Genomic DNA, 13451 nt, shown 5'->3' on the forward strand with positions numbered 1-13451 from the left:
AGGTTACCTGAAGTGATAAATACCACTCAGAGGGGTCACAGAAAGTCTAAATCTTGGGGCGCTCTGTGGCTCAGTCAGGTTGAGCGTCTGATTCTTGATATCTGTTTAGGTCATGATCCCAGGGTCCTGGGATCCTGCCCAATGTTGGGTTCTGTGCTAACAACATGGAGCCTGCTTGGGATCTTCTCTCTCCCTTTCTCTCTGCCCCTCCCGTGCTCACACTCTCTCTCTCTCCCAAAAATGAATAAATAAACATTAAAAAAGAAAGTCTGGATCTTGCACCCAGGGATCCTGGATCTTAGTGTTTTAAAAACCCTTTATTTGGAAACAATTAAAAAAAAAAAGTGAAAACAGTACCCAAAAGTCCTATATATCCTTTACTCAGATTCAACTATTTTAAAAAAACATTTTGCCACATTTGGTTTCTTAATCTATTAGTATCTGTACATAATTTTTTCCAGAACCTTCTGTGAGTAGGCTGCTTACATGACTTCCGTTGGAGTAAGCCTGGGAGCCAGGCTCTGTCCTGCTGTGTGTCCAGGGGTGATGGATGGCCCCTCTCCAGTTGTGTCTTGCTTTTCCTTTGCAGTTCAGATTCCCCTCCACAGAGTGCCAGCCTGATAAATATTTGCAGGATTAAAAACATTAGGTTAAGTATTTGTATATTCATGGCTGGTCCAAGGATGTGAAGGTATTTCTACATTAGCCTGAGTCCTTTTGAAAGATGACCCGGGGCCTACTTACCAGGGTTTAGAAAATGATTTCAAGACTATGTTTGTTTTTAAACCTTACAGCCCAGCAAGTCCGCTGTTTGGAGGAACCCCTTAGTGTGGCTCCGCCTTGGATCAAGACCTAGGGATTGGACGACTGTGTGTCTCCACCTGGTGGCCATGTCTGTAATCACACATCCTGGATTCCAAGCTGATCGTGTTTACTCCAGCTTGTAGGCCAGTGTGGAGGGAACTCTGTGTTTTCCAGGTCAATGCCGCTGAGCAGGGGAAGGGCCTGAAGTAGGGTAAGGACAGGGAGATTCCTGCTTGGCTTTGCAGTTCCCCTAACCATCCGCCGCGTGGATGTCATTGTGCTGAAAATTCCATTTCTCCCCAAACTTGAGTTCCCTTATTTAGCACCCAATCGCCTCTTCCCAATTCCTGGGTTCTCCCCACCCTGACTTCAGCATGTCACAGGGAAGGGCAGCTGCCCCTCCTGTAGCTGGTGTGGCAGATTTGATGTCGGACGGAATAGGTGTTAAATCTCACATCTGCCCTTACCGGCTCCACATTCTGCTGTCGCCATTCAAGGCTACTTGAATCTGTTGGCTCAGCCATAACCAAGGACGGTCTAGGGCCCTTTGGCGCTTTTCTCCTTCACCAGGCTGCTCAGAAGCAAGCTCTTTATAAAGGTTCTTGCCACTCCCCTACTCCCCCACCCCCCTGCACCCCAGTCCTCTGTGCTACACATTTTGTTGCCTCTGAGATTCTTTCCAGAAACCCCCTCTTGGGTTCTGGCTGTTGAGACTTTGTTGCCATTCCTTTGATTTATCGCTTGTTAGACCTCAGTAACTTTCAATTTGACCCTTTGGACTCCCCTTTGCCTTACATGCAGATCTGAGACACCGGGAGCAAATGAACCCACAACACATCCTAACACTCAAGTCAAGGGCAAATCCTGGGCTCCATGTGTCTGGGGAGGAAAGCAGAAAGGGAAAGGCAGTGTCTACTCTCAGGACTGCTGACATCATCCGTGGTGCACCAAGCAGAGGCCTTGAACCAAAACCTGTTCTCCAGTTGTGTGAATTCCTCCCTTCTTCTCCCTCTTTCTCTCTGTTTTTCCTTCCTTCCTTCCTTCTTTCCTTCTTCTTTATAGTAACTGTTAAGCAAGTCTATAAGACCCATGTGACCCCCGCATGAGTGGGGGAGGGGCAGAGAGAGAATGAGACAGAGGATGTAAAGCAGGCTCAGCACAGAGCCCGATGTGGGGCCCGAACCCTGGAGCTATGAGATCATGACCTGAGCCTTAGTGACATTTAACTGACTGAACAACCCAGGCGCCCTGACCCTGTGACCTTTCTCTTAATAAATTGTAAGAGGGAGCAGAACTCATCCCTCTCCACCAGCAGAGGCCAGCAGAGCACATGGGTTGACTGCAGAGCGATGAGGTGATGGGGTCAGCCTCAGCTGCCTTATGCAAGTTGCAAGAGTCAGTGTTTTATAGTAACATATTAGAACAAATCGTAAGGATGGTGGCCAAGTTCCAACCAGACACACAACTGTTACATGAGTATACCTTAGCATATCCCATTGCAGTTGGGAATGGTACTTGAAAAAATTATTTAAACAAACTTGCCAATTTGACAGAAATGAGATGTCATTGCTTTTATTATTTAATTTTATTACTTAAAAAATTTTTTAGGGGCGCCTGGGTGGCTTAGTCGGTTCAGCATCCGACTTTCGCTTAGGTCATGATCTCGCAGTTCGTGGGTTCGAGCCCCGCGTCGGGCTCTGTGCTGACTGCCAGCTCAGAGCCTGGAGCCTGTTTCAGAGTCTGTGATTCCCTCTTTCTCTGACCCTCCCCTGCTCACGCTGTCTCTCTCTCTCTCAGAAATAAAAGAGGGTCAGAGAGAGAGGGAGTCACAGACTGAAACAGGCTCCAGGCTCTGAGCTGGCAGTCAGCACAGAGCCCGATGCGGGGCTCGAACCCACGAACTGGGAGATCATGACCTAAGCGAAAGCTGGACGCTGAACCGACTACGCCACCCAGGCGCCCCTTGAGAAATCATTGCTTTTAGTTAAAATATCGTTAATTCAGAAAAGACCTATCATTCTATACCCAAATAATGTCTCTGAACATAAAAATACAGAAGGAAAAGAAAAAGAAGGTGAAAGGAAAAATCCAGAGTGCTCAGAAAATTCTAACAGTGCAAGAAAGTATATAATAAAAAGTCCTCCTTGTCCTTTCTTGGCTCCAGTATACTAATCTCCTTCCACAAAAGTAACTTTTGTTTTCTATTTGTTACATAGCCTTCAGTAAACTTATTATTACGTTAGAAGTATTTCTTTCTGAAAAGATCGCTATTTTCACTGCATATATGCGTGACATTTTCATATTAGCATGTATAAATCCACCTCATTCTTTTTTGTTTTTAATTTTAATTTATTTGTTTTCAAAAGCAAGTGAGCACAGGAGGGGCAGAGACGGGGGGGGGGAGGGAGAGAGAGAGAGAGAGAGAGAATCCCTAGCAGGCTCCACACTTAGCACAGAGCCCAACGCAGGGCTCGATCTCATGAACTGTAAGATCAGAGATGAAATCAAGAGTTGGATGCTTAACCAACTGAGCCACCCAGGTGCCCCATCTCATTCTTTTATATATGGCAGTATTATTTTCATTCATTCATTTATTCATTCATTCATTTGATAAATATTTATTGAACACCTATTATGTGCAAGGGTGGAAGACAGCCTGTGTTTCGCACCAGAGAGAAAGCAATGAAGATACATGATGTCCCTTCCTTCTCTACCTTGTCCCCTAGTAGGGGGTGGATAGATAAATAAAATCACAGCCTGGTCAGTCATTGGAGATGCCTGGATCAGGTGTCTAGAAACAGGTGTCCTATCCTGGCTCAGAGTCATGAGAAATCTGGCTGGAAGGGACGTAGAAGGTTATGCGTCATCCATTCCACAGATATAAAAGCTGAGGTCTGGGGAAGTGAAGGGGCATACCCCTTCACTAATCCACACTGTACTGAGCCTGGATTCAGGTAGGACCAGGCTTGAAATAGGCGAGTCACCTTCTTCAAGCTGACTTCCTGACTAGCCTTGCCCGCCAGCCACAACCGTGGGAGGGACGGTGGGACAGACACTGAGAGAGGAGTGCCAGGTGTCAACCTGGCGTGTGCTCACATTACCCATGTGAGTAGCGACCTGTGATGTCACTTCCGCCTCGCACCCCTGACCGCCTGTCCACGGATTCTTTCTGACTCTCTCTTGTGGGCTTCTCCCTCCTTGTGAAGTTCAAGCTCGGCATAGCTTTTTAACCTGCGGGGGTGGAAAGGAGAATGTGTGTGAGCAGTGTGAGGGCGTGGAGTCCTTAACAGTCTTTTCCAGAAACATCACTGTGGTGAATTTGCCCAAGTCTGGTCCTCAGCCTTGCAGATCTAGAACCAGAGCCCAAAATCCATCCAGTCAAGCGGAGAGGCTCAGCTTTATGATACTCAACCCAAGGGATTTATCTGGGGAACATTCCTTCCAGGATCTGAACGCCTTCAAGCCCTTCCCCAGTTTTCTGACGTCAGCTCATCTGCAGGTCGCCTGAGTGGGCAGAGGGTAGTTCAGGAGCGTGGGTGAGAGCAGGTCTCCCTGCACTGGGGCCTCCCCTTCCACAGTCAGATGGGCCTCCAACGGCCCTCTTGGTCTCTCCCTTCTTCTGTGTCCATCACCAGGTAGCCGACTGTTGGCTTCACATTTTTGTCCAGATTAGAATCTTTCAGACTTGGTGCTACTCAGTTTGTTGTTGAGTGATTGCTTCTAAAGGTCTAATTCACATCCTATAAAATTCACCCTTTGGGAGGATAGAAGTCAGTGGTTCTCAGCATACATACAAAGTTGTGCAACCACGATGGCTATCTAATTTCAGAACATTTTTGTTATTCCAAGAGAAACAAACAAACAAACAAAAAATCCCCGTACGCACGAACCCCACTTTTACTCCCCTCATACCTGGCAGACACTCATTTGCCTTCTGTCTCTATAGACCGAGCTGTTCTGGACCCCGCATGGCATCTGACTCCTCCCATGCAGCATCATGTTCGCAAGGCTCACCCATGTCGTAGCGTGTATCGTGCTTTGTTCCTTTGTATCGCTGAGTACTAGTCCACGATATGGATATACTGCCTTTTGTTTATCCATTTATCAATTGGTGGACTTTTAGATGCTTTCCACACTTTGCGACTATCATGAATAATGCTACTATGAACATTCACATGCAAATTTCCACATGGATGTCCGTTTTCAATTCTCTTGGGTATATACCTAGGAATAGAGTTGCTTGCTCCTATGGTAACTCAATGCTTGATTTCGTTTAACTGTTGACATTTGGATGAGGTAATTCCTTGCCGTGGGTCTCTGTCCTGTGCATTGTAGGATGTTTAACAGAATCTCTGGCCTTGACCTAGTAGATGTTAGTAGCGCTTTCCCTAAACACACACCAGTTGTGACAACCAAAATTGTCTCAGACTTCTCCAGATGTCCCCTAGGGGGCAAAGTCATCCTTGGTTGAAAGACTCTGGTTTAGAGGGTTGGTTTGGCTTATTAAGGTAAAGTCAAATCATGACACTTATCCTCTGGGCCTGGAAAACATTCTATGTGTTCTTCTAAACTGCCTCTCAGTCCCCTCAACACTGAGATATAATTTAAATTACCTTGTCCTTCTCACCATGAAACAGACTCTCTCTCTTTTTTTTTTTAACATTTATTTTTGAGAGAAAATGTGAATGGAGGAGAAGCAGAGAGGTGAATAGAGATCTGAAGGGATCTGTGCTAACAGCAGACAGCCTGATGTGGGGCTCGAACTCATGAACTAAGAGATGATGACCTGAGCTGAAGCCAGACACTTAACTGACTGAGCCACCCAGGCTCCCCCAAGAACCAGACTCTCAATTATAGAGAAAGAACTGGTGGGTACCAAGGGAAGGTGGGGTGGTGAATGGATGAAACAGGTGATGGGCATTAAGGAGGGCACTTGTGATGAGCGTTGGGTGATGTATGGAAGTGCTTATTCACTCCATTGTACACATGAAACTAATACTACACTGTATGTTACCTAACTCGAATTTAAATAAAAACTTAATAAATTACCTTGGTCTTCTCAAAGTCAGACCGCCCTCATACAAACGGGCACCCCTTTTTCTGTCATTTCCCCATTCCCTTATTTAGCATCTATTTACTAACTGTTGTAGGTACCAGGGGCTGCCCGCACCCAGGGAATGTGGAAGTAGCCGAAATAAGCAAAGTTCCTGCTTCATAGCTTTCCTCTTCCTCCTTCTGCTCATCACCACCAGTAACAAACATTTGTTGGTGCCTGACGTGCAGAGAGAAGGATCAGGTGTTCTAGAAATTTAAGATGAAAAGTCTGTAAGAAGCCTTCACATCTGTGCCCTCCCTGTATGGGATGCTCGGAGGACAGAGGAGGGGACATTAGAGGAGACAGTCACACCAGCACAAGGACCAGTATCCACATGTCCTGACCTCACTATACCACTCTTTTGCTCCCATTATCCGGGATTGGGGGTGTCTGCCTTGATATGATCAACCCCCCCAGGCTTTCTCAGGGTGCTTGATGAACTCAGTCTTACTAACTGATGTGCAATCCAAGGCATTTGTTTCTTTTTTAAAAATTATTTTTAATCTAAAAAGATTTCTTTTTTAGTCTAATGGGATTCAAGAGAGTTACCCAGGAGAGGAAAAACTAGGAAATCCTTACAGGACCCATCCTGATTTTATTCTCAGATCTTCATTTTCTTACCGGGATGGTCTTAACTCTCTGACCCAAACTTGTCCCTCTAGCCTCATATCCCTTCCTCCTGCCGTCAAGAAGCCCCCCTTTCCCTGGATACTTTCCCAAGCAGCACTGGGGAAGGCTTGGAAGCCTCCTTCTCCAGCTTCTCTTGGTGTATAAAAGGCAGCAAATCCCAACCTCAAGTGGATCTTACCCCCAGTAATGTCCAGTAGATCTATGATGGGAGTCACTCGTGCAATTTTAAATTTCCTAGTAAACACGTTAAAAAGACTTTTTAAAAAGTGAAATTAATTTCAGTAGTACATTCAATTTAACCTAGTATGCCCAAAATATTATCATTTGATGATATGGAGTACTAAAAACTGGTTTTTCATAATAAATCTTCAACACCAGGTGTATATTTGACGCTTACAGGGCATCTCAGTCAGACCAGCCACATGGTCATGTGTTCAGTAGCCACATGTAGCTTGTGGCTACCATGTTGGTCTGGTTGCTAATTACCCAGCTCCCAGCCCAGATCTCCTTTCATCTACCTTTTCCTCCTACGCCTCCAGCTGTATCTTAATTTCACATATTAAAATTATTTTTTAATGTTTCTTATTTATTTCTGAGAGAGAGAGAAACAGAATGTGAGCGGGGGAGGGGCAGAGATAGAAGGGAGACACAGAATCAGAAGCAGGCTCCAGGCTCTGAGCCGTCAGCTCAGAGCCCGACGCAGGGCTCGAACCCACGAACCACAAGATCATGACCTGAGCCGAAGTTGGACACTTAACCGACTGAGCCACCCAGGCACCTCTTAATTTCACATATTAAAAAAGGTGATCATGACAGAAATGTACAGAGCTGGGTCAAGTTTTGGAAACTTGACCATGAGCTTTGTCTTGGTGTGAATTAACAGAATGCATGAGAAGTTCCAGGTGTGGCAAGCTTCTTTATTGCACTACCACTTCTGCCCGTGGCCAGCCCCCTCTTCCTCTCCAAGGCTGTCATTTTCTTTCCTTGTGCCTAAATAAAAGTCTCAAAGATGACCATTCTGCTCCTCTTTCCTGTTTGACAATTAGGGTCTGATTAGCGAGGGACTTTTTCCCCCTTCCCATATTTGTTTTATCAGGATCAGTTTCACTGGTGCCCATCTTATCTTTGGAACATGATGTCATATGCTGGGAGATGGAGACACATATGATTCTGGGGTATCATCTATGGCTCTAATATGAAGAGGGGCTGTCTGTTCTTTATCATCCTGATAATATAATCTATGTTTGCTTGTTTTTTTCCCAAGGCTGGTGGGAGTGGGTACCAAATCACAGCACACCAAGAGCCCACAGAAGGTACACATCACCAAATGAGACATTGGCAGACACATCCAAACGTCCTCCAGTTGCTGCGTCAACTTGAGGGTCAGATGTCAGATGACATCTTGTGCCGTCTCTGGCTGCTCTGTATAAAGAGATGATCACCAGCAGATGAGCAGTGATGTCTCTGAGGCTCAATTAGGTGTCTCTGTCAAAGGATCAGACTAGACTCTACCACTGGGGACCTTCTAACTGGGGACTCTGGGCTGTGCCTCGTAGAATTTCTGATTCTTCCTGCTCCCAGGCCCTTGCCAGCAATGCCCCATCTTTCTTCTGTTAATGTCAGCTGAGGACATACCCTCCCTGGGAACGGGGAGGAGAGCTGAGTTAGCTTGAAGGGCGTTAGTGCTGAAAGGCCACTTGTTCCCTCAGAAATCTGGAAAAATTTAGGAGAGAAATTAGCAGCTGAATAAAGTATTAATAATTGTTACCAGGATCACAATCACCTGGAAAGGGAGGATGGCTAAGGTAAGACTCGAGCTGTGAGAAGCTTCTCCCCTCCAGGAGTCTTCTGTTTGCAAAAAGGGAGTTGCTATTGCCCAGGAGGAGACTGATCTGGGAAACCCAGGAGAGGAGGAAAGGGTCACAGTCCCAAAATTGCAGCTGATAGAGAGCCCCAGGCCTTGAGAGGTGGGTGTGAGAGCAGGGAATTTGTCTTGTTCACATAAACCAAGGCACAGGGATCCGAGAAGACATCAGACGGGCCAGAGAGTAGAGTGGGTTGTAGGAAGGTTTCTGTGGCAGACCACTGGGTGGCCTCCTGCCCAACTTCCATTCCTCCAAGATGGAGCCGTCATCTTGTCTGGCTGCGAATGAGTTATTGGTTCAAGGTGGTCACCTTTGTCTGAACCCACCAATGAGATGTCATGGAAGACCTGGTGGTCAGGGCTCCTGGAAGGTTTCTCAGAACCATCACCTGATTTTCTTTCCCAGAAGCCCTGAGTCTGGGTGTGATCACTGTTTGCCACATGATGAAGGCAGTGCTGAGTCCATGATGCAAAGAGTAGGAAGCAACTTGCATCAGCCAACTCCAAGGGCATCCCCAAAGGCCACACAAAGAAACTAAAACTCCAAAATGAATAGTGACCAGTGAAACCAGAGAGGAAGCTATGCCTCTCTCAGCCAAGTGCTCTTACAGGGAGGCCAGTGTGCTGGAATGAACTTGGAGTCTGGGGCACAATAGACTCAGGCTACTGAATGGGAGGGGCTGTACTTAAGGCACCATTTAAGACCAGAATCCTTAAAGGGTCTACATCCTCAGGAAAACAGCAGATTAGGAATTACCTGCTTGTGAACAAAGGGAAATGATTAAAATTGTAATCATAATTAATAATAACAATAAACTGCCTTTATTGCAGCTTCAAGGAGACAACATTATTGACAATCATGATAATATGAATAATGTCCTTTGAGAATTGTAAGCATGGGTCTGGGATTCAAACTTACCCTTCCCACACATAGGGAAACTCAAAACAAGAAAACTTAAAATGATAACCAGCAAAAGCAAACATAAATACTTCCCAGAGGGAAGCATCCTCAATCTGCATTTGGCCACATTAAACTTAGCCAAATGCAAGATCCTGCTATAATATTACTGAGCACAGAAAGAAACAAGCCACCATAAGAGTCAGTAGGACCTTAATTAAGTTAAATTATAGATTTAATTCTCTGAAGACGTCTGTTGTTGAGATGATCTGATGAAGAATATAAAGTCTGTTGGATGGGCTTTTAAAAAAAACCATTAAAGGGGTGCCTGGGTGACGCAGTTGGTTGAGCATCCAACTTCAGCTGCGATCATGATCTCACAGTCTGTGAGTTTGAGCCCCGTGTCAGACTCTGTGCTGACAGCTCAGAGCCTGGAGCCTGCTTCAGATTCTGTGTCTCCCTCTCTCTCTGCTCCTCCCCTGCTCACTCTCTCTCTCTTTCTCAGGATATATTTTTTAAAGTATTTATTCTCTCTCTCTCTCTCTATGTGTGTGTGTGTGTCTCTGTCTCTGTCTCAAAAATAAACATTTAAGAAATTTTTTAAATTATAGATTTTTTCCCTTTTTTATGTGGAATTCACCTAAAATGTGGATTTTATTTTTTAATGTTTATTTATTCATTTTGAGAGAGTGCACGAGCAGGGGAGAGGCAGAGAGAGGGAGAGAGAGAATCCCAAGTAGGCTCCGTGCTGTCAGCACAGAGCCCAGTGTGGGGCTCAATCCCATGAACATTGAGATTGCAATTTGAGCTGAAGTCAAGAGTCAGATGCTTAACCGACTGAGCCACCCAGGCACCCCAGTTGTTTCCTTTATTGCTGAGCAGGACTTGTTTATCCACTCTCCCTGTGAGAGGTGTGGGGGGGGGGCGGTCCTTGGGAATCTGTTTCATCTGGGGTCTCCCACGGTGTCCCCTGAAGTGCTTCTTGCCTGCTTGGTGCACAATACTGGTGTGCAGAGTGTGCAAATGATATATTATTGGAGAGAGACTAATGTGCCAGAAGGGAGATGGGACACAAGGGGACTGGTGACGGCATGTGGCTCCCAGGCCGCCCTTCACCAGGCTCTGGCTGGGACAAGGGTCCAGGACCAGGAGATGGCCCTAGGGCTGGCTGAGGGGCCCAGGCCCCACTTCCCAGGAAGGGACCCAGCAATGGCTCGGGGTGGGGGAGGGCTTTCTTCGTCTACAGCAGTCATCACTCTGGGTTGCTGGTGGGGCAAGTCTGGATTTGCCCCAGGGGCCAGGTTTCTTTTTCCCTTCTTTTTAATCTATTTTTATTTTATCCTATCTTTAAAATTTTTTAATGTTTATTTTTGAGAAAGAGAGAGAGACAGACAGACAGACAGAGCACAAGCAGGGGAGGGACAGAGGGAGAGGGAGACACAGAATCCGAAGCAGGCTCCAGGCTCTGAGCTGTCCGCACAGAGCACGATGTGGGGCTCAAACTCATGAACCATGAGATCATGACCTGAGCCGAAGTTGGATGCTCAACTGACCCAGGTGCCCCTCTTTTTTTTTTTTTTTTTAATTTATTTTTGAGAGAGAGAGAACATGAGAGGAGTAGAGAGAGAGGGAGACACAGAACCTGAAGCAGGTTCCAGGCTCTGAGCTGTCAGCACAAAGCCTGATGCAGGGCTTGAACCTATGAACCACGAGATCATGACCTGAGCTGAAGTCGGACGCTTAACCGAGCCACCCAGGCGCCCCTCTTGCCCACTTCTTGTTGCTACCTGCAGAGGCAGATTACATAAAATTCAAATTCCCAGTTCTGAGTGTGAATGCAGGTGGCTCGCCCTGGGCTGGCACCAGACCCAGAACTTTGGGGTCTCCTCTTTCCTCTGCCTGGAAAGATGTCTCAAAGAGCCTGCGTCATCCTGGTTTCTCACCGACTTCCCCAAGCACTTGGAGAGTGGACTGAGAGCTCTGAGCTAACGCTTGGCCAGCTGGGTGTTCTTTAATCCTCATGATCAAGATTGCTTTGTGAGACAGGATCTGTGCTCATCCCCCTTTCACAGGTGAGGAAACTGATGGTTAGTGAAAACCAAAGGTCCAAGATGGCAGGCAAGGAAATGGGAGAGCTGGGATGTGAACTCAGGTCTGTCCAATATCAGATGCCATCATGTTAACCATCAATGGTGTCTGCCTCCCAACTTCCTGTCTTCAGGTACCTGTTACTCATTGTGCCTGAACTAGAGATGTCTTCTTCTCTCTTATCTTGGTCAACTTTTCTTGGTAAGTCGTGAAAACCCGTTAGTAAGCTTTCGGTTCATTCTAAATGCAGCCTGCCCTAGCTTCTCATTTCCTTGTTATAAGTATTTCTGTCTGTGGCAGACGGCATGTGTGGGTGACGAAGGGGACAGTGTTTCTGGTGTCTTAAGATGATGTGCTGAAGGTTCCACGGCAGAGGCTTTGGGGATCAGGTGTGGTCTGTGTCACCCCTCAGAGCTCCTCAAGGCTGGAGGGAGACCCCAGGGGCAACTGAGGCTAGGTGCCACCCCCAGAGGGGGCTCAGGGTCAGCCAGAGGAAGGAGGGGCTGCCTCCACAGTTGCTTTAGAATTGGGGACGTACTGGGGCGCCTGGGTATCTGACTCTGGGTTTTGGCTCAGGGCATGATCTCAGTTTTGGGGGTTCAAGCCCCACATTAGGCTCTGTGCTGGCAGTGCGAAGCCTGCTTGGGATCCACTCTTTCCCCCCTCTCTCTGCCCCTCCCCCACTCGCAGGTCTCTGTCTCTAAATAAATAAATAATGTTAAAGAAAAAAAAAGGAAGAAAGCTGCTATAAAAATCCATGTGCAAGTTTTTGTGTGGATGTAAGTTTTCAGTTGATTTGAGTCAATACGAAGGATTTCTGGGTCATATGGTTCTAGTATGTTTTTGAGAGTTTTGTGAGAAATTTCCCGACTGTTAAAAGTGCCTGTAACTGTTTTACATGCCCGTCAGCAATGACGGAACATTCCTCTTGCTCCACATCAGGACATATCTGTCATCAAGTAGAATGAATCCAGTGCCCCAGGTGCTGGGAGGGGCCCTTTCCACTGTGGTGTCCTTCCCGCCACTGCTTCTCCTGCCCTGCCCAGCTCTGCCCTGCACTTGGTGAACTTCCTCTGTGGTTGCAAAGCTGCTCAGAAGTATAGACCCTCCAGAGAGAGAGAGAGAGGAAAAAAAAGAAGTAAGGACTCACGGAGAAGGAGACTCATGAGGAAGGAGAAGTTGTGTTTCTTTCTTTTTTTCTAATATGTTTTTTAAATATAGATACATATATTGTTTCATTTTATTTTATTTTTTAGTGTTTATTTTTGAGAGAGAGAGAGAGAGAGAGAGACAGCATGAGCAAGGGAGGGGCTGAGAGAGAGGGAGACACAGAATCCGAAGCAGGCTCCAGGCTCTGAGCTAGCTGTCAGCACAGAGCCCAATGAGGGGCTTGAACTCACAAATCATGAGATCATGACCTGAGCCGAAGTCGGATGCTTAACTGACTGAGCCACCCAGGCGCCCCAAGATATATATATTGTTACGTTTATTTTTTATTCTGAGAGAGAGAGAGGTAGAGGGAGAGGCAGAGAGAGAGAGAGAGAGAGAGAGAGTGAGAGACAATCCCAAGCAACCCCACACTGCCAGCACAGAACCTGATGCAGGGCTTGAACCTGCAAACCATGAGATCATGACCTGAGCTGAAAGCAAGAGTTGGGCTCTGAACTTACTGAGTCACCCAGGCACCCCAACCGTGTTTGTTTCTTAAAAGAGCAATGTGTTCCCGCTCTCTCCATTTCTCTGCCTCCCCTAACTCTGGGTGAAGTGAGCATATGAGGAGCTGTGCCTGTCTAGAGCTGTTGAAGGGCACAGGGGCTTTGACACCAGGCTCCTAGTGGAAACACACTTACTAGAAAATGCTACCCTGCCCCAATGCCTAATTTATAATTTCTGTCTTTCTCTCTACCCTGGACAGTGGGTGTAAGAGACAAGTTTTGCTTGACAGTTCTCATCGGAAACAAAGGGGCGGTTCCCAGAAGTTTGTGGTGTGTGTGTGTGTGTGTGTGTGTGTGTGTGTGTGTGTGTGCAGTTGGGGGAGGTGTTCAGGACAGATGACAGACACCTACTCCAAT

This window comes from Crocuta crocuta, unplaced genomic scaffold (genome assembly GCF_008692635.1).
Source record: "Crocuta crocuta isolate KB4526 unplaced genomic scaffold, BGI_CrCroc_1.0 scaffold50, whole genome shotgun sequence".
Lineage (NCBI taxonomy): Eukaryota > Metazoa > Chordata > Mammalia > Carnivora > Hyaenidae > Crocuta > Crocuta crocuta.